Source organism: Euprymna scolopes, chromosome 5 (assembly GCF_053919585.1).
Source record: "Euprymna scolopes isolate OS-2025 chromosome 5, ASM5391958v1, whole genome shotgun sequence".
Taxonomy (NCBI): domain Eukaryota; kingdom Metazoa; phylum Mollusca; class Cephalopoda; order Sepiida; family Sepiolidae; genus Euprymna; species Euprymna scolopes.
The window spans coordinates 113,188,212-113,211,668 of record NC_136486.1 but is presented as its reverse complement, the minus strand read 5'-3'; the positions used below and the strand labels follow the sequence as shown (position 1 = coordinate 113,211,668).

General features: G+C 35.6%; 1 long non-coding RNA gene and 1 pseudogene across 1 annotated transcript in view; one reads left to right on the top strand and one right to left on the bottom strand.

The window, feature by feature from the left end:
• Positions 1–23,457, top strand: part of LOC145276956 (uncharacterized) — a 116,721-nt gene that overhangs the window by 47,307 nt on the left and 45,957 nt on the right. The gene's annotated exons all lie outside the window — the stretch shown is intronic.
• Positions 22,054–22,142, bottom strand: LOC145277327 (U2 spliceosomal RNA; annotated as a pseudogene).

Sequence of the window (23,457 nt, the reverse complement as noted above, 5' to 3'; positions counted from 1 at the left end):
GTTCAAGTCTAAAGTAAATAAATTCTTGATGAGCCGTTCCATATAAGTTATTAAATTTACCAAATTTTCATTACTAATGATTACTATATTGACCAACTTCTACTGTACACTCTTTAACCCTTATCCTTGAGTGGCCTCTGGGCCTTGATAATGTGGTGATGCCTTTGTAAAAAAAAAAAAAAAAGAAAAAACCCTGGACTAACCTGGACTATAAGCAAATATCATTATAATTATGCCAAATGGGCCGGTAATATACACTGACATAGAATATTTAGATGATATTAGTATTTACCATATACTAGACCATCCATATATTTCTTTGGTGATAATAACTGTTTATTGTTAATTTGTTCTTCCCTGCTCACTACTCCCCTCATTTTATCCTTGTGTCACATCTTTCCTTCGTGAAACGAATGATAAACATACACTATAATGTATATTACAATATTTTTTATACTATTAAAAGGCAGATATTAACTTGCTGCCTACCTCAGCAAGATGTGATACAAGCTTGGAAAGTGGGGATGTCAAACACCCTTAAAGGAGGGTCACTCTGGCCTACCAATAATTGCCTTAGCCTCCCCGTCAGCATTCTCCGGTAAGGGGAGCCTAAGGAACAAACAATAAACTTGCCCCACTCGAAAGCTGAGGGACAAGACCTGGAAGTGTGGACCTCCTAGGTAATACCCAAGCGGTGTACTTCAGTTCAACAGGTACTGGGCCAGTTCCTGGCATCACATCTGTCAGGCTTATTGTCAAGAACTGATTCTTGACTGGTACGGAGTGAAACGATAAAGTTGTTGCCCTAAAGAAAACAACACTACAGCTTAATTTTAAAACTTTTATTGAAAAAAAAATCAACTGGATTATGTAGTAAAGCTGACATCTATTCAATGTAGCCGCCTTCAGCCTCAATCACTGTCTTGATATTGATCCAGAACTGGGAGCATACCTTTTTCCACAAGCACTAGCAAGAGCTCTGTGAAAATGGTGGCGATCAAGCTGCCTTTGATGTTGTGGGAGGTCTTGTTGGTGATGTTCTCGACTTATTCCCAAACGAAGTAGTCCAGCAGCTTTAGACCAGAGGAGGAAGGGAAGCCAGTGAGAGAAGGATACAAAGTTGTAGCACGCCTTCTAAAGTCAAGCCTAGGTCTCTTTGGACCTGTAGGCTGGCACCAAGTCTCGCTGCCCTACCTAGGGTCTTTCAGCGGCCATCTGATTGCACCAGGGGATCACCACACTATTCAGCACATCCAGGTACACTTTGGTGTTGACTTTCAAGCCGACTTCGAAGATGTGAGATGGCATGATGGGGCTCTCACTTGAAACCACACCAAAGATCATAACCGTAGCTGGAAACTTTGTTTTCATTACCCTGGGCATGCCCCTCTTATTCGTTGCAATTCAGCGATGCATTTTGAGGGTGCTTGCAATGGTTCTGTTGTCATAACTTTGATTGGTACAGAGCATAAGGTGTACAGCAGAACATCTCTGATCTCACGAGTTGAACATTGTGTCAATTCAGATATGATAGAAGGCTCCTATTACTCTTGGGATTTGTACGTAACTGGTCAACTAGTAGATTGTCTGCAACAACAACAAAAAAAAAACGGTTTTCATCAAACGGAAATGGAATGTTGTCTTTTCTATGGCGATAATTTTACCATTCCACCCGGTACTTTCTATCCAGGTCTTCAAGCAACCAAAGCAGGAAGGGGACTCATCCTCTGTAATTAGAGGGTAGAGATTTAAATTCTGCCCATCACAGCTTTATGTGACACAAGGTCAGGAAAGTGGACTGTCAAGCAAGCTCGTCTAAAGGAGGATCACTTGTGCCTAGCAAAAATTGCCTGAGCATCCCCATTGGCATTTCCCGGTCGGGGCACCTCAGGCAGCAAGCAATAAACTTACCACACCCGAAAGCCGGGTGGCAAAGTTTGGGAGGGTGGACCTCCTGAGTGATACCCAGATGGTGTACCTCAGTCCGACAGGTACTGAGCCAATTCCTGGTCCGTACCTGTTTGGCTGATTGTCAAGAATAGATTCTTGACTGGTACTTTTCTGCCCAGTTTCCAAGCAACCAAAGCACGAAGGAAACTCACCCTTTATAATTAGAGGGTATGATTACAGAAAATTGACCAATTTAATAGAGCTACATTCTCCTAGCAATCAGAAAACAGAATCACTTTATAAAAGTATTGGATCTTTTAAAATTCCCGCACATAATTTTTTGTGTCTATACGAGAAAGATCTTTACTCTTTGTCTGCAAATTTTAAAATTCAAGACTTATACAGATCAGCTATCCACTGAAAACTCTTTTTCATCTTCAGGACTTATACAGATTAGCTACCCATTGGAGACTCTTCAGAAATTAAACATGGCTTTCAAATCAAAATTGTAGGTATGTAGGTACAATGATTATATTTCTAATTGTCACTTGATTGGACAGTAATACCTTGAGGTATGATTTTAATTCAACCCATGATGTATCTAAAAAAAATAGTATCTCAAATTAATTATTCTCATTTAAATTAAAAGAAACAGAATTAATCCATTCCAAGACTAAGAAATCTAAAAAACAAAAAACAAGCTCCAATTAAACTCAACAATAACCAAAGAAAGATAAATATAACAGTAATGAGACGGAAATTGATATATAATTATTAATAAAAACAATCGAAATAAAGTTGTACTCACGGAAGGGAAAGTGCTAGGGTACGGAATGCATGCAAGGAGGAGGGAGGAAGAGAAGCACACACATACACACGATATGGTAATTAAAAAGAGGCAAGATTATACACAATTAAAAACGTTGAATGCACTTACTAAATGCTTAATATTTAAGTCTTAATGTAACAGAAAAACTGAATACAAAATAAAAAATATAATTGTAACCAACTTACAATGGAGACAGAGATGAGTGACTAACGAAGGTGAGCTAGGAGAAGGAAGCAGAGAGAATGGACAGAAACAGCATAGGCTAGGCTACGACACACGCACATACACTTATTTTATTTATTTATTTTTGTAATTGGGGGGGGGGGTCCGCGTGTATATTTGGGGGGGGGCGGTTCCTTTTGTATTTGGGGACTAGGAGTGTTCTTCGTTTTTTAATTTTTCGGCGTCATGCGATTTTTGAAATCGTATCTCAAAAAAGTCGTCGTAGCTTTGTGCGTAAATATAAAAAATACAATGCATTGCATCGTCGTATTAAAAAATCGTATCTTAGTACATTCATTCGTATCTCAAGATATTACTGTATATTACTGTTATTTTGTTTTATTTTATTGATTAGTTTTGTTTATTTATGTTTACACTGCGAATAGATTTTTTGCCGACAATCTTTGCTGAGACACACCATCCATTGTTTTTTTTTTTTTTAATGTTTAATGTTTCAAGCGAACAAATCCAGACTATTTGCTGAATGTCTGTTTCTTTACAGACGCTTATAATCTAGAAACCAATTATTTATTATCTTGCGATATTCCCACAGCTGCGATCCTTCTACACGTGTAAAGTAGCCAATTCTTTAGGATTGGTTAATTTAAACAACGTGGGTGTGGATTTTTATTTATTTATTTATTTATTTATTAACCGGCATATCAACCTATTTAGAATTATTTAATGCCGTATCCTATTCGGCATTAAATATTATCGATATATTATTCTATTATAGTAAATTTGAATTTTGTCTGTTTGTCCGCAACGTCGTCGTAGCATATATATATGTGTGTGTGTGTGTGTGTGTGTGTGTGTGTGTGTGTGTGTGTGTGTGTGTGTGTGTCTGTGTCTGTTATGGCGTCATGTATGAGAGACAAAAATTCCCTGGGCAAAGCTTGACAGCCTGCCAGTTTTCATTTGATAACAACTTCTGATGAAGGGATTTTTGTGTTACCATTTGAATTCTTCTAAAAGGGCGTGTTAGCTTTTCTATGCTTCAAAACTGACATTAGACCACAGTATGATTTAACTGTACTATAATATATATATATATATATATATATATATATACAGTGGACTCCCAACATACGAGCTACCCGAGTTACGAGAAATTCGAGGTACGAGATGGTTTCAGAGCAAAAATCCTCCCCTACATACGAGCGAAAATCTAAGTTACGAGTTCCCAGAAGCCACCACTAGGTGGTCGAGTGTGTCGTGTTTCACTACGTCTTCTTAAAGGTGCCATTTTAATTCGAGATACGAGCTTCATCCGGGAACGAATTAATCTCGTATATCGGGTGTCCACTGTATGTATATTACTTTTTTCAACATGTTAAAATTTTCAAATTATTACAGCACCTGTTTCGTGCTGCGTTAAGAAACAGATGCTGTAAACAAAATTTGAAAATTTTGACATGTTGAAAAGAAATAAATGGTAAGATGAATAAAATCTTACAATTTGGAACATAGTTGTTTTGTCACATATATATATATATATATATATATATATATATATATATATATATATATATATATATATATATATAAATAGAAATCTATAAAAAAAAGAATACGAAAAGTATAAAAGCTTATAACTTCTTTATTCGTTTTCAGTTGGTGACGTGCAGGAATACAAAATAATATTATGAAAAAAAATTAAAAAACTTTTTTTACAGGTACATTATTTCAACCGATCCTTCAGTCTTCATCGGTGTAGTGAAAGTATGAGCATGCACGGGGAAAAGGGTATATATATATATATATATATATATATATATATATATATATATATATATATATATATATATATATATTTATAGCGTAATAAGATTTATCTAAAATGTGACCGAGATTTTCAATTCTTTCCAAGTAAACACATGTGAAAAAACCCTTCAATTGCATAAAACTCTTCTATTGTTAATCCAATTCCTTATTTCAATTCTTTTTTTAATTTAATTACATTTTTTTCTATTTGCTTCCTTTATTTGATTCATTTATCTTATCTATTTTAACAGTATATATATATATATATATATATATATATATATATATATATATATATATATATATATATATATATAAGAAAACTTGGTGCTAAAGGAAAAATCAAAAAAAACACGCAGAAATGGGAGTTCTCCGCTCCCTCGTATCACAATGTTGCGATGAAAAATTAACGAACATTCATTCAACTACAGCTACGATTGTCACAGTTGAAAAAAGGTAACATTTAGAACGAAAAAGATTTAAAAAAAAAAAAAATGTAACTCAATGAATTTCTTTTATTTCTCTTTCCTGCGTTTTATTTCATACTGAAAAGATTAGAATCTTTAAAAATATTTCACACACACACACACACACACACACACACACACACACACACACACACACACACACACACACACACACACACACACACACATATATGGAAATTCTGAATTAAATTATGTAGAATAATAGAATTACAACCGAATTTATTGTTTGATAAAGGATACGAGTAATTTTAAAGTTTTTTCCTTAATCCATGGATTTTCGGCTCATCTCATCGGAGGAAATATTATTAGCAAAGTAGATGTGAATAATTATACATTTTGCTTATTAGCACAGAAGTTGAAAATTAAAATGATTATATGAAAAGGATATTGCATGCTTGCATGAATTAGGATATAAGAACACTTGTAAAATTCAAAGCAATGAATACTGGTGTATTCCAGAATGAATTGCGATTTTTTTTAAAACATATTCCAGGTTGGAAGATGAAATCTTTGACGATCCAAGTCCTGCATATGTGGTAATTCATTATTTTCAATGTGGTAAAATTCTTTGAAAAATCTTTCGAAGCATAGAAAAGCATAAGAAATAGATAAAAATGATTGAACTTTAACATATAAATGTATATTTGCGTATGCGTACAACAGCATTTTATTTATTTCAATTTTGACTCCTTAGTAGCTGATTTTAACGGCTAAAACCCCATAAAAGAGTGGTCTACAAAAAAATGCAATCTTATATCATGGTGGAGATGCAATTTGAAAAGATGGAGACAAACAGACATATAGATCTAATAAGTTTTTATATATTTTCTTTTCAAATTGCATCTCCACCAAAACATAAGATTGCATTTTTTGTGGACCATTCTTTTATGGGTTTTTAGTCGCTAAAATCAGCTACTAAGGAGTCAAAATTAAAAAAAAAATGGAACTTGGCAAGCGTAAGTCTGCCTAAAGTGCTGTTGTACGCATACGCAAATATACATTTATATGTTAAAATCCATTCATTTTTATCTCTTTCTTATCTGTCTGACGATAGCTTAAGCGGTAGCAACTAAGGTTGGAGCTTTAAATGTTTTGGTTTCTATTCTAGTTGATGCCACACAAGTCATTTTTTTAATGTTGAAATCAGTACTATATATTGGGTACAATATAATAATCAAATAAAGAATTCGCTCTATAATAATAAATACGAAATCTGCATAAATTAAAATATATTTAAGCGTATTTTAGGACCACATAACTCCGAGCGCCGTGCTAATATATATACAGGGTTGAACTATAAAATTGTCTTCCTAGAAAAGACATGATTCCATTTCTGTTTGATGAAAACTGGTTTTCTTTTTTTTTTTTTTTTTTTTTTTTGCAAACCATTTACTAGTTAGCCAGTGGTGTACAGATCCAAAGAGCGATAGGTGCTTTCTATCATGTCTGAAAGTGACATAATGTTCCACGAGTGAGATCGGAGATGCGCCGCTGTACAACTCATGCTCTCTACCGATCCAAGTTATGGCAGCAGGACCATTGCCAGCATTCTCAAAATGCATCGCTAGATTTCCACAAAAAAACAGAAACGTGCCCAGTGTGATAAAAACAAAGTTTCCGGCCACGGTTATGGTCTTTGGTGTGGTTTCAAGTGAGAGCCACATCATGCCACCTCACATCTTTGAAGTTGGCTTGAAAGTCAATAGCAAAATGCACCTGGATATATTGAAGCGTGTGGTGATCATCTGATGCAATCCGGTGGCCACTGGCAGACCTTGGGTGTGGCAGCAGGATTCAGCGTTGGTTCACAAGTCCAAAGAGACCCAGGCTTGGCTTCAGAAGCAGTGCTACAACTTTGTACCCTTCTTTCACTGCACCCTCCCTTCCTCCCCTGACCTCAACCCGCTGGACTAATTCGTTTGGTTATACGTCGAGAACATCACCAACATGACCTGCCACAACACCAAAGCCAGCCTGATCGCCGCCATTTGCCGAGTATTCGCCGAGCTCCTGTCGGCGCTTGTGGAAAAGGCATACTCCCAGTTCTGGACCCATATCGAGGCGGTGATTGAGGCTGAAGGCGGCTTCATTGAATAGATGCCAGCTCTAGTAAATAATCGAATCACCTGAATCGATTTTTTTAATAAAAGTTTTAAAATAAAGCTATAGTGTTGTTTTCTTTAAGGCGACACTTTTATCGTTCCCCCCCCCTCTCTCTCTCTCTCTCTCTCTCTCTCTCTCTCTCTCTATATATATATATATATATATATATATATATATATATATATATATGCTTATAATGCACTGCACTTTGTGTAAACTAATCGAACTCGCAGACAATTAATATTATGTTTATGATTGAGATTTTGCTTACTCTCAGCAGGTGACAGCTGATAACTAAGTGATCAGAAACGCCGTCGTTTGTGTAGCCACACTGATAATATAAGAAATATTTTTGATGATTAAAATATGTAAATGTGTAAAGAAATGAAGCTCTCGGACACGTTTATCATTTGAGATTTCGCTTACTATTAGAAAGTGCAAGATGATGGCTAAAGGAACTTGCTTGTCTAGTAACACTGAAGAGTCATGATACAGCCGAAGTGGAGTACTGTGTAAATATTAACGAAGATGATGTTTCATTCATCAAACCTATATTATCATCATAACGTATGTAGATCAGCACAGTCTTTTGAAATACTGTATATTAGCGAGAAAGGACATAAACACGGCTATAAGTATCCGTAATTTGCACAACTATTTAAAAATAACAGTTTATAATTAATTAACGTTTGTTAGTATTCATCTGTAATTTTAATTTCCTATTTTTTATATAAATATACAAGGTTTCTTAATATTTATTTTCTCTGAATTTTAATTCCTTCTTAAACCTTAAATTTTAGACATTTTCTAGAATCAAAATCATGTAATAGATTTGGATCAAAATTGAAATACGGTTTCTAGACATAAGGTTCTAGATATACACTGTTTATAATCTTCGTAAAGGAGCATAAAAGTGGTGCAAAATTGTTGTGTTCAGAGGATTGATTTAAAGATAGAGCATCACCAGCATTTTACAATTGTGCACGTAACCTAATTGTTTTATTTTCTTTTTTTTCCCCTCTCGTTCTTACGTGATTTCCCTTGTTTTCTTTTTTATTTGTTCGCCATGTTTCTTATTTTTTTTTATTCTCTTTCTTCTTTCTCTCGTTTTTCTTAATTAATTTTCTGTATTTTTTTATTTTCTTAATTTTATTACTCTTTTTCTTCCTTTTGTTCTTCCTTCTTTTTTCTTACATAATTTCTTCCTTTCTCTATTTCTTGTTTCACTTTATTTTTTTCTAAGACGTTAATGTAGTTTCTTTGTAGCGTTGACTAGTATATAAAGGTAACTTGTAAAAGGCAATACAACGAAGAGGTGTAACGGATCGACAAAAATTAAGGCAAATTAACACATAACAGACTCACCTTTTGTATATGTATTTTTTTTTTCAGTATTTCATGCATACATTGTGTTCTTATTTGTGTCATCATAGGGAAATGGAAATTTAGTACTGTATGATATTTCGGGAAAATATACCTTCCTCGGATATGTGTTCGACTTAAGTTCAAACGTGCAGTTTCCGCAGAAATTAAAAAAAGGATCTGAAATTAATTTTATTTTATTTTTCTTTGTTTCTGCCCTCATTATCCTTCTTTCTATTTTTCTTTCTTCCCCTTTTCCTTATTTTTCTTCTTTTTTCTCTCCTTTTTGTTCCTAAATTTTCTTTTTCTGTTCTCTATTTAAAATTTATTTCTTTTTCTTCTTTTTTTCCATCTTAATGTTACCTCCTTTCTCTATTCTTAGCAATCACCTCCACTCTCCCTCAATGTCTCCTCTTTTTATTCTTTCTCCCTTGTTTTTTTTTCTTTTACACTTTTCTTCAACACTTTTCATATACTTGCTAGCATTTCCGTCCATATCTGTACCCCTCTTCTCCCCCCCCATTTTTATCGTTACTTTTCATTCACTTCCAAAAATGAAAAAAAAAACCACAAAATAATCGCACTTAACGCAAAGAATAAACTGTATTAAATAAAAAGAAAATAAAACAAAATAAAATAAAATTCGGAAGTGTTGAAGTGAGTCAGCCTCCATAACATCATTTCTTTTAAACAAGTCTTAAAGTTATTTTGGCGAACAATTTCTTTATTACAACCCTCTTCTCCTCTCGCATAATGTCTGTTAAATGTGCGTGTTTCTTCTTGCGTTGATTTACTTAAAGGTCTATAGCACGACATATTACACGCATTTATCCATGTATAGAGCGCATGCATCGACTGTGTTGTTTTCAACGATATTTTCGTCGTCTCTTCAAATCATATGAGATTAGTAGAAACAGATATTATTTAACAAAAAAGCATTTTGGCTAGAAGCAAACCGTAGTATCAAAGAGTGGGACATTTTTATCATTTTTAACTAAAGATGACCAACGACCCAAATATCTCCAGACGTTTGATGGCATTGTGCCTAACTCGTATTATTTATTTATAAGCGGAGAGAAATCCCAAATGATCACCTATTTTAGTACTAACCAGGCTCAACGATTCTTAACTTCAGTGATCTAACGGGAATGCCGTATATTCTCTAATATATACACAGCATAAAAACCATGTTGTATTATAGATTTAAATAATAGTGAGTCGTTTTCGTGGTAATATAGGTGCCATAAATGAAAAATAAACATTCGCATCCTGCCTCGATAGAGTTCAAAACCGGCTTTGAAACCTAGACGGCGATACCCTTTTTTCTTCCCTCCAATCACTTTCCACGGAAGAGACGTCGCGAGCCTCTCTCTGCTTTATCGTCATTTCCATGGCAAGTGTTCATCTGAACTTTAATGTATGATCTCCCTTGCCAAACTTTTACAAAAACACTTGACTAGCTTGCCGCGGTTATAATCAAACGAAACCGCTCATCAAAAAAGGGTCCCCACTCAAAATGTAAAAACCACAGTTGACAGCCCTTTCGACAAGTACTTAGACGTGAATAATTATCCCGTGGAACTCCAAATAGCACAATTCCCGCTAGAATAATATTCACAACTTTCCCAGTTTCATTTTGATATAACACATGCATGTAAACCCCAAATAGATGACTCCCTACAGCACTTTAAAGACACAAACACAAACCAAGAATGAAAAATGACGACTAACGCTGCAAAGCCTCGATGTCTACAACTACGTCCGCCGAACGAGTATAAATACAGCAAGTTATTCCAATCAAGGGCAGACTAGCCCGGCTCGTCAGGCAACGAGGATCCCTCCGTCAGTGCCCCAACCATGCTCAGCAGAACTGTTTCGACTCCCTCCCCGACAACGGCTGAATTCAGTAGCTGCAGCAGCGACCACTCGCCGTCGACGCACCTGAGGCCCAGTAGTCCAGTTTCTTAAGCCAGCACGCGTTCTCCCGTAGCCACTAGCGACGACCTCGTAACCTGCCAGTTCAAACGCCAGCTGGATTCCAACCCTCGGCCTGAGACCTCCTACCACCATTCAGTTTCTTAACAAAAATAAACCTGAACGGATTTATATTCGTTCACGATGGGACCCACTGCGTTTTTCATCTCTTCTTTGCCATTGTCGTTTTTCGTCTTTTTCTTGCCTGTGTCGTATTTTTGTTGAAGGATCGATTGTCGCCGACATTCGGCCCCGCAACAAGCTACAATCACTATCAATAGTTTTCCCATTCTCCATTTGTGCCTAAAACTAAACGCAGATTCCACGAACAAAGCTTCTTTCTTAGAACTGCCCGTCTCTCGAACAGTTCCATTGGCCTGCTTCCCGACCGACTACAGTATGGTAGTCTTCAAGTCTAATGTAAACAAGTCCTTGAACCGTCCCCTTAAATAATCAAATAGTACCAAGTTACACCATTAACAATTACTACACTACCACATTAGCTTCATTAGCCCTTATCTCCGAGTAACCTTTGGGTCTTGATAAGTGGTGATTCGCTTGTAAAAAAAAAAATCATATAAATTATGTAGAATAAATTTCTATTTCGTTCGGAGAACAAGAGCAAAGTTAACTTTGATGAGAAAAATTAAATAAGAATAAAATTGAAAAATGAACAGAAGTCATGAAACAAAGAATGAAACGCTAAATACGAGCTCCCCGTCCAACAAGTATTGAGATTCAGACATCATTTACAAAAGGAAGAAATGAGCAACGAAGTAAATAGAAAAACACTTATCCACTTCACCTTTTCGCTTTTGTTTTTAAACGGTATTCACCCTAAAGTAGGCTGAACCGGCTTCCTCTGAAGGAAGAAGTGTCAAGGGAGAATATTAAATTTATAAGCGGTCTTCAGTCACACGTATATCCCATCACAGGAGATGACGATATTAGGTTTTTGCAATTCTTGCAGGGATGTGTCAAGGTCTTCCTACATACAGCGTCTGATATTCCTAAATAGTCACCCACCTGATATTGACCAGGCTCAACGTTGCTTAATTTCGGTGATCTGACTGGTGTGCCAGCGTGATTATGTCGTATGCTCTTACACGGTTTACGCTACGTTATGTTTTTTGCATGCTCAAACGACCATAACTTCGTATTCAGTTTTATTAAAATGTAAACACGTTTAATGTTAAAAAAGCATCCAAACAGAAGCTGTATGTACTAGCGTTGGGGCAATTAATCGGAATCGGGAATCGGAAAAATCGGAACATTTAGGGTATCAAAATCTATATCGGAATCGGAAAAATCGGTACCTAATTTCCGATTTTCAAAAACTATTCTTTTATTTATTTTTTATTTTTTATTTTTTATTGTTTTCGGTTAAACCGTAATTTCTCATTAAAATTACTAATGATAAAATGTTTTCGGTTAAACCGTAATTTCTCATTAAAATTACTAATGATAAAATGACTTTAAATTACCAGTAAAGCTAAAAACTGTAGATCACCTCCCACACGTTTGCATATTTTACATGGGTTTTTACGGTCATCAGAAAATAAATAAATAGAATCAACAACTCTATAGCTAGTTATTTAGAGGTTATAAAATACTCGCTAATTGTATTGGAATCTGGAAAATATTGGAATGGTCCCATCACTAGTGGTTTGTAACAACAATAAACGGAGCGTGCATTCTCTTGGGGCCGGTGAGAGCTAGCTGACTCTGATATAAACAGTCACTCGATAACAAAAAATAAATAAATAAATAATTAAATAAACAGTCACTCATTTACAAAAATAAATAAATAAATAGTCACTCGATAACAAAAATAAATAAATAAATGAATAAAAAAGAAAAAACAGATAGTATTTCTGGCTGACACACCCACATGCTGATATTCTATGAAGATAACAACAACAACAACAACAACAACAACAACATACAACATACAACAAAACAAATGCCCAACAAAAGCAGTGGACGCACCCAAGAAACGCAACTTATTTTCTTCAGATGTGTTCAAAAAGTATCGAGACTGTGAAATGATTCATACGAACGCTAAAAGGCAAATGGCTCTAATCACGACACTCTTTCTTCCGCCGCATCATTGGAATTCGATTTCCTCCTCACTCTCCAAAGTAAGGAAGTTTTAATATGAACGTGTGAACTGAAAATATTTTACAACCGATGAAAAATTGTTTGAAGCTCCAGAAAGTAACACGCAACAATATGCAAACGTAATAAGCCAGTGTGAAGTTGAAAATTCCTATAAGACCTGGTCACCAAAATCAGTTTTCTACAGATTTCACCAGCCGCACCTGCACGGCAGAATCCAGAAATCCTACCCCCTCCTGGTCTTTGGTCAGAGGAGGTAGAAAGGACTCAATGACTCGCATACCGGTCTTACTCAATTCGCGCGTACATGCTTACACACTAGTAAGAGTCAGGCGAACAGAAAAGAATTACTACTCACTCGCGCGCAATAACAAGAGCAGATATACAATAACACGCCACAAGTGAATCTCTGTTTACCAAGACCGAAATAAATAATGTAAAGAGAATTAAAGATTCTCTTGCAAATACGGACTCTGTTTAACAAATTTTCATATTGAAACTTTGTTTATAAAAGACTGAAAGAGGACGGCCCAACAAGAACTTGTTTACATTCGACTTGAAAACGATCGTGCTGTAGTCAGCTTGAAAGCAGCTTCACGATATAAAGTTCCACAAGTGGGTAGTTCTAGAAAAGAAACTTTGTTAATTGAATTTGTATTTAATTTAGGCACAGGTAGAGAGTAGGGGAAATTGTTGACGGTGGTTGTAGTTAGACGAGTGTTGTGAATAGGAGAGGGCATAGACTGAAGGTCACTTGAGCACCTGTCATGAAAATAACAACAGAGCAGAGACAAACTCGCAAAGTCTCTTCTTTGGGAAAGAGGTTGTAAAGAAGAGAAAAAAAATATCACCTACTTGGTTTCGAATTCTGTCAAGACAGAAAAGGGTGTTCTGAGCAACTCCTCTCCAGTTGTGGCAACAATACTCAATCTTGGGACGTATTTGCTTTCACGTTCTTTAAAATACAATAAGTGTAAAAAAAAATAAATAAATAAAACAACATTAATTTCCTTTAAAACGCAAAGTTTCCCCAAAAGTATCGGAGCCAAGAATTAAATTTCAGTTTACTAACATTGCGTATCATAATGTCCAAAACGGTTTTTGCCCACTCGGTGTACATACATGCTCAAAAAGAGAAATTAAATGGACACCACCGTCTTTATCAACTTATACACACACTTTCCACTCGCATATTAGAAAACCCACCTATTTCAACCAATCCCAGGTTATAAAACTGCAGATAATAGTAGAGAAGAATCTGGTCGTCTTAACACGTAAAAAGCTAGAAATAATAGTGCAACGTGTCTGTGCAGCTCGCGTTTTATTTAGTCTCGTTATCACGCATGCACATTAGTGATAGTTTTGAAACCACGTACACGTTTACGAATAGTGGTTTCATAGTCTCCGGTGAGTCTGAGTTTCTTAGCTGTCTATCACCATAAAAATTGTTTTCAATAAAGTGCATGAGAGCGAAAAGGCATTACTTTGCAGCTGAAATATATATTTGCTACACCCACACACACCCTTTCCCTCCCTCTCTCCCTTCCTCTCTCTCTCTCTCTCTCTCTCTCTCTCTCCCTCCCTCCCTCTGTCTCTCTTATTTGACTACACGAATAGACCTTTATATATCATTTTATTGTAAGCATGTGACGGTGGCTAAGTGCTTAACGACACTGACTGAAGCCCTGTGTGTGCCAAGTTCGAGTCCAATTCTTTCCACAGAAACGCTTTCATCAAACCTACACTTAACATTGTGGCAAACCTCATGAACTCTACTCTAATCAACCATGTCACTGACAATATAGATGTAGCACTCTCCCTTGACACTAGCGCCCAAATACATTTATTTGGTGACTTTAACATCCACCACAATAATTGGTTTGGCTTCTCTAACTAAACTTTTCTATATCCCGTTCCTTGACACAGGTAGTAACATTCTCGCCCCATCTCCCAGATCGTCAGGACCAGCAAGCTTCACTTCTGGATCTATTTCTGAAAACAGTTCCTAGGGATTGTGTAACAAATGCCTATTTCCCACTCGGGAATGATGATCATGCTGTGATAATGACAGACATCACTCTAAACTCTCTTCAAGTTGAAGAGCCATTGCTCAAAACGACAAGGTACTACAATAAGGCTGACTAGGATGCCATTAGAGGTCACATCAGAGATGCCCCACGGGGAAATGTCTTTTCTATTCCTGTGGAACAGTGCACAAATGAGACCACTGAATGGTTCAAAGCAGCAATTAAAGCACATGTTCCCACACAGAAGTTCTATAGTGAACTCCACTCTACCCAATGGTTTACTTCAACTTGCGCAACTACCATTGCTCAGAGGCAACACGCATATCCCAGATTTATCTGGCATGAGTTCAGTACAAACAGACAAAAGTTTATAGAAGCTAGAAGTAATTATAAGAAAGAATTAGCAACAGCTAAGAGAGAATATACCGAGACCACCAGGAAGTGCATCGAAGCGCAGAAATTAGAAACTCGTGATTTCTAGAAAATCTACAACAGTGTAGTAAATAATGGCCAATCAACAATTCCCCCACTATCCAACAATCATGAGGTAGTTTGCACAGCAACCGAGAAGGCTAACATTGCTTCAAACTCTACTTTAAACCCAGCAAACCAATCCCTCCCTAATTTTCCTTTATGGATAGAAACCACACTAGATGATCTGTAAATTACCCTATTCTGAAGTACATGATATAATAAAAACCTAGACACATCAAAAGCATGTGGACCTGATCGCATCCCGACTGTACTTCTAAAAAATGCTTCGTTGAGGTTGCTCCAGTTCTCTTCACATTTTTCCATAAATGCCTTAACGAATTATGCTTTCCTGACTGCTGGAAAACTGCTTCTGTGGTATCAGTTTACAAGAATTCTGGTGAAAGAACTGACCCATTAAATTAACGCTCAAGTAGCCTCCTCCCACTTTTTGCCAAAATATTTGAGTCTATAATTAATCAAGCTCTAGTCCACCAACTTACAGTGGCTAAACTTCTGTCTGACCATCAATATGAATTTAGGCAAACCCGTTCTACTGCAGATATTCTAACTGTAATCTCTGAACGTATATACCATGCACTAAATAAAGCAGGGGAGGAGAGAGCAGTAGCCGTAGTATCTAATTATATATCTAAGGCTTCTGACAGGGTATGGCACGATGGTCTTCTCTTTAAAATCAGATTCTATGGTATTACTGGACGAATACTTAACATAATTAAACCCTTCTTATAATATAAATCTCACCTGCCTGTTTAAATGTATGTATGTATGTATGTATGTATGTATGTATGTATGTCTGCCTAAAACTTTCGACAGCGACGACGGATTTTCACGAGATCGATATCGTTTTGCAGCTCGACTGTTCGGATGACATATCGAAAAATTGGCTAAAAATATTAATGCCTTCATCCTCAATTTGGCACTTTTCTACAAGGAGGGATCATTTTTTTCGCCGATATTTTTGAAAGTCATCCCTTCTTTTCGATTGACTAGCCTTAATTTAAACCCTTGCCACTTCCGGTTTGGCGATGGATGCAACGGCAAAGACATCACATTTTTTTTTCACATTCTTTTCCTCCTTCTTGGTACGTGTCCGAGTCTGCCTGCCTAGTACCACTTTTTTTTTTTTTTTTGCTCAGCACACACCTCCAAACACTCGGGCAACGCCGGGCACCCAGGCCAGTCTTAAATAAGAGAAGAGTCCAGGTTGTCCTCGATGGTCGTATGTCCAAACAATATGACATAAATGACTTATTTTCTACTATCCTGGGTGCCCGGCGTTGCCGAGCGTTTGTCGGTGTATGTTGAGCAAACAAAAAGAAAAAAAAAGTTGTTGTAGGCATGCAGGCTCGAACCCGTACCGTGAAGGACGAAAAGAAAGTGAAAAAAAATGTGACGCGTTAATCATAGGAAAAAAATATATAATTTCAAGAAATAATGTGACAAAAGGATGAAATATTAATTTGCTATCAAATTACAAAGTCTCTACATTTGTCAACAGTTCAACGGTGATGACCAACATTTTGAGCTTCATGAATAACTAAAAGTATAATTTTTAATATGAATATAGAAAAAATAACTATATACATAAAACAGATGCATGTGGCTATGCCTGTTTGTGTGTAAATATTTAACCAATAAACTCTTAAACTACTGGTCACATAACACTTAAATTAAATAGTAACCATGCACCATGGATGGTTTATAACGAGTAAACATTTTATTTGGATGAATAACGTATGCAAACATATATCGGTGAGTTGAAATGCAAACTGTTCATTTCAACTTGCCGACATATTTTTACTTCTTTCTGCGCATGCCCAAATCAAATTCATTTCTTCAAGTCATTTAATATTAAATCTTTCTTACCTATCTCTCGATAGCTACATCCGTAGGAGACGCAACTGGAGCACTAAATGCTTTGGTTTCGATTTTAGCTGATGGTACCCAAGTCATTTTTTTTTCAACTTTTGAAATCACTACTATATATTAGGTACAATATAATATTCAATAGAGAATTGGCTCTGTAATAATAAATACGAAATATACATGAATAAAAGTATATTTAAGCGTATTTTATGACTCGGCAAGGTCTGCAACCCCCCCCCCACACATCCACTAGTGATAAAAAAAAATTAGTTGACTTTTCTGTTTCCGATCCGATCGGATGTCATCTTGGTATGCCTTTTATAAACCCTGGTGCTAGTAATCTTAGACTCCTCTTTTGTTCACATCCACCGGCACCCATAACACATCAGAATATAAGTAATATATATTTATACATTATTTAGGCATCTTTACCTTTTTACCCATTAACCCTTATCCTCGAGTGGCCTCCGGGCCTTGATAAGTGGTGATTCCTGTGTAAAAAAAAAAAACAAAAAACCAAAAACAAAACCCTGGCAAAACATCTTTTTTTTCTTCTATATTGGGACTTTAATGTTTTTTCCCCCCCTATATTATTAACGTTTCTTCTTCCCTTTTCTATATCATATTTTAGTATTATCTATAATGTTCTGTGTATCTATTTTATCACGTCAATGCAAAAGTTGTTTCTTTCCAGTTTTTAGAAGGGGCATTTTAAAACAATTGTTGTTTATTTTATGCATATTGTTATTACTAGGGCTATGACAAGAGAATATTCTTTTCATTATTTTGACTCTCGAGTATATATCCGTTAATATCTTATATGTTTTTAGATAAGGTGATGTGGTTCTCAATTGATTAACTGTGTATAACTGTGTCGGATATATACTCGAGAGTCGAAAAAATAAAAAATAATATTCTCTTGTCATAGCCCTAGTATTACTTAAACATACAACCATTATTAATACATAACTTTTTCTTTCAAATTATTAAAGCATCATCAATATCTTTCTACAGTATTCTCACCCATGTTAACCCGAAAACGACCCTTTTTGTCCAATAGAAAGTGAATCATCTTCCATCATGATAATGCTCGTCCTCACACAGCACTACTGGCCAGAGATCTCTTAGAAGAATTCAGTTAGGAAAACTTGCCACATCCTACATATTCTCCATACCTAATTCTTTCAGATCATCACTCATTTCAAGGATTACAAAACCATTTAGATGACCTTAGCTTAATACCACAAGAGGAGATTGAACGTGAGTTAGATTCATATTTCACATGGAAGCCTAAAGAATTTTATAAGTACGTCTTTTAAACTCCTCGAACTTACGTTCACAGGTAACATGAGTTGGAACAGATACATTGAGAGCATTGCCAAGGCTGCTGCGAAGAAGGTGGGCTCTCTCTACCGTGCTAGAAAGTTACTTATGCCCAAAAGTATCCTGTACCTCTATAAGGCCACCATTCGCCCATGTATGAAGTACGGTTGTCACATTTGGGCTGGTGCATCTGCTACTAGTCTCTCGTTTCTGGACAGGGTTCAAAAGAGAGTTGCCAACCTGATAGGTCCTGAACTATCATCTAAGCTTCAGCCTCTGTCCCATCGAAGAGATGTTCCATCCCTCTGCCTGTTCTACAAGTATTTTAATGGTGAATGCTCTGACGAACTACAAGCACTTGTACCCTCTCGGTGTAAATATCGCCAACAAACCTGACAAGCATCTAAATCCCAGCCTATGCAGTAGAGATCTCTAGGTGTAAGAAAACCTTCTACTCCAATAGTTTCTTCCCCAGAACTGTTAGACTTCCGGGATTCTGCTTTCCTAGCTGTACTGACATGCAGAAGTTCAAGTGTAATGTGAACAGACATCTTGCTGCTCATTTCCTTTCATAATATCCCTGCAACTTCCCCAATAGTAACCCCCTACATCAAAATAGCACTGTGCCTTGTTTAGGGTGAAAATTTAATTTTAAAAAAAATGTAGAGAGCAAAAGTCATTTTTTTCCATAAATACACAGTTTTTAATTTTCAAGGTGAAATCGGCAAAATCTTTGCCACCAACCTTTGACCTTTGACAGACTTCCCATGTTAGCATAAACGTATATGCATATGCAAATCCGACTCCATCATTATCTCTTTTCGATCCACACATTTCGAGCCACTCATATGTACTCAAAGAACACAACACACAAAAAACGGCAGCTTTGTGTTTTATTTTGTAAATATACTCTCAAATGTGTGGAAATAAAAACATTCAAGCTTGAATACCTCATCTCATATTCATTAAATTAACATTGTATTTTTTGGTTTAGTAGAGATGCAATGTTATCGTAACATTTTTAAACACTGCAACTGAAAAAGAAAAGACAACCCTGGAAGAAACTATACAGGAAGGAAGAAGAAAGGGCAAACAAGAAAGAGGTGGGGGAAGGGCAACATCCGAGAGTTAAAAGGGGTGGCATTAAGTAACAGGAAGGCAGAAAATCTGGTTGCCAGGTCAATTTGGTACTCCAGCAGTCATCAAGAACATGGAACAGATAAAAAGAACTGAAGAAATCCTCACTAACCAAATAATATCAGAATATTTTTCTTCACATAGCAATTTATGTATTATTGGGATTATTCGGATTACTGTTCTCAACTTTAGTGTTATTCTCACAATGTTTTGGCCGATTTAACCTCCGACCTTCCTGAGGCGTATCTTATCGAATTCAGGGATCTCTCTGTCAAATTCAGAAATCTGCATTTATTTTGATACGGAACCTTTTATTTAATCCATGGGGTTAACATGCTCTGCCAATTTTACCAAGTACTTTATCTATTATGCTATGGGTCCTTGTAGGTAAAATTCAGTTCTAAGTGACACTTTTCTCGAGGTCTGAGGTTCAATCCTCAGTGAGGGCGATTCAATCATAAATTAAATAAAACTTTTACCCAGTCATGATTGGCAGTGCATGCTACCCCCCTCTTAATTAAATAAAGAGTTCCAGTCGAAATTCCGTGCAGATTCCATATTTCTACAGAAAGATTCCTGGGTTTGACAAGATACACCTAAATAAGATGACATCAGTTGAAACGCTGTGAGAAGAACACAGAATCTGAATAATACAAATAATACAAATTATCAATTCTAACCTTAATCTAAAAAATTCAGACACTGAACGATGTGTGAAAGGTATAAAATGTTCTTCCATATATTTTTCTAAACTAATTTTTCTCGCTGGTAATGGCTATTATTATTACTACTACTACTACTACTACTACTACTACTACTACTACTACTAGCGGGACCTGTGGAAATTCCACAGCAGCATTTTTCATATGTAATATATTGTTGCTGGGCATGCTGTGAGCGTTCTGTTCAGCATGAATGAAAGCACAATCATATTATTCTAGTTTTTTATTAAAACTGTACTGCCCTCTTACTAAAATAATAACTTTGATATATTTCCTGGGCTGATTATTTCATTACAAACACACCGGTCAATTAACTCACATTTTATCATTTTTCATAATTATTGAATATTTTACTATGTTCTACAATAGTTTTTCATAATTTCAACCCATATTATCGCCCCTCCCTTTACTAAAATATTAAATTTGATATATTGTATCAGCTGATTATTTCATTAAAAAAAACACGACTATCAATTAACTCACATTTCATTATTCTTAATAATTCTTGGATATGGTACTAATTTTGACAATAATTTTTCATCATTTAAACTCACCATATCGCACACCTTACTAAAATAATAACTTTGATATATTGTCTAGGCTAATTATTTCATTACAAACAAACACATCAATCAAATCACATTTCATCATTTTTCGTAATTCTTGGATATGTTACTAATTTCGACAATATTTTTTTTATAATTTAAATTAATGTTGTCGCCCAACCTTACTAAAATAATAACTTTGATACATTTGCTGGGCTGATTATTTCATTACAAACACTAATCAATTAACCTCCATTTCATCATTTTTCATAATTCTTGGGTATGTTACTAATTTTGACAATCATTTTTCATAATTTATACCCACATTATCGCTCCCTCCTTAATAAAATAATAACTTTGAAATATTGTCTGGGCTTATTATTTCCGCCATTTCCGGGACCGACTTCTTATCTTCCATCCTACTGTTAAAATTATACATTAAATAAAGTAATGTCCAAAACGTAAATAGTTGGTTGTAGCCATTTCCGGAACCGACTTCATATTTCCCACCCCAATGTTAAAAATATACATTAATTAAAGTAATGTGTAATGCGTAAACGGTTTCACCCATTTTCGGGACTGATTTAATATCCCCCACCCCACTGTTAAAAATATACATGAAATAAAGTAAAGTTTAAATCGTAAACGGTTTGAGTAATTTCCAGGACTGACTTCATATCCCGTAACCTACTGCTTAAAATATACTTGAAATAAAGTAATGTTTAAATCAAAAGCTGTTTCAGCAGCTTTTCGAAAGTAATACATAAAAACATTAACACGGTTAGGGATTAGTCAATCATTGCTTCAACATGAATTTCTGAGTGTAGTATCAGTTTCAGCATTCCAGTGACTTAAATCCCCCCTTTTTTGGTCTTGGTTAATGGAGGAGAAATCCTTCATTACTGATACAATTTTTATCTTTGTTATTGATCAGAGTGTCCCTTTTGGGGAGCTGGTTTCCGCCTAAATTTCTAACTGACCTCATGTCCAATTTCACCCTTGTGAGGAGGCAAGTAGAAAAAAAAAATAATCAGAATGGACATTTTCCAGGGCATTTTATAATTAATCAGAAGTGACATTTCCAGGGCATTTTGTAATTAAATCAGAAATAATTTTTTCCAGTTACTTTTTTTTAATATTCCCCACAGGACAGATTTAGACACCAGAGTCGTTTTTTAACGTGAAGAAAAAAATTGTCTGAGAGAGAAGAAATTGAAATGTAGCACCTGAAGACAGATACTACACTTTGATCTTAGCCAAAAGGCCAAGAAAGACAAATCATTTTTATTAGCTTTGTCCTCAACAGCGACACCAATTTTTTTTTTTATATTTCAAGAATGACAAGGTTTATTTGGAATAATTCTACTTTCCTTTTTTGGGGATGCACAGCATGATAACGGACGGAGCGATAAGCGTAATGATGATGATGATGATGATGATGATGATGATCATCATCATCATCATCATTATTTTTATTTATTTATTTTTATTTATTTATTTATTTTTATTTATTTATTTATATTTATTTATATTTATTTATTTTTCAGATATCTACATATTTTCTTCAGAATCAGTTAATGTCAGTTTTTGTACCCTTCATAAAATATTTACAATCGCATTCTTTTACAGATTATTAGCTGTTGTAAGTAATGTATTTTTTTAATGCTGTAATTTTTTGTATTATCTCAATTTCGTTCAAGAATGTTTCAAGATTCTTGGGAGCTGATTTCAATATCCTTAGTATTCACTATTTTACTTCCATACATTGGGAGGTGACGGTGATCTAGTGATTAACGACACAAACTGACAACCTAGTAATGGCAGAAGTTCCCTGAATTTACCCCGTCTTCATCTAACTGTTGAAATCACACTGCTTCTACTTGTGCTCGAATGATATCGCCAAGGTAACAAAACTTCTAAACTACTTCAATAGTTTCGCGATCTAAATATACAAGTATTGCAGCAAAATCCAATGCGTGACAAAGCATAAACGAAATACCAAGAGATGCTGAAGGTAGTGATGAAGTCCAAGATGGGGGAGATTGCCACTGGATACCCTTATGTCTTCCAGCAAGATTCCCCTCTAGCACACAAGGCTAAGATGACCTAGGCATTGCTGCTTAACAATGTTCCTAAACACTGATCGCCAGACTTGTAGCCGCCCTCACACAACTGCAACTCGTTTGATTGTTTCTTCTAGAGTGTGATCGAGACCAAGACCAGCAAACACGTCCACAACACAGTCGACTTTTTGAATGCTGCCATTGTAGAGTCATTCTCCACTATAGACAAGGACATAATGTAATATGCAATTCTAACCATTGCTAAATAAACTGCCGGATCTCTGCAAATATAACTTTTGTTTTATTGTCTATTTTGTTTTCTTTTTGTCAAATATCGGATTTTGCCGCAACGGCCTACACTTTTTCCACACTTGCCTTTTTATTTATTCCATTTTTACTTTGATTTTGTTTGGTTTGGTTTCTGCACTCTAGTAATTTTTCTAAACATGCCAATTGTTTTCATCAATGTTATTATGGTGACCATTTTTTGTCTTTTTTAGAACTGTTCCTAGTACTCCTACAATTATAC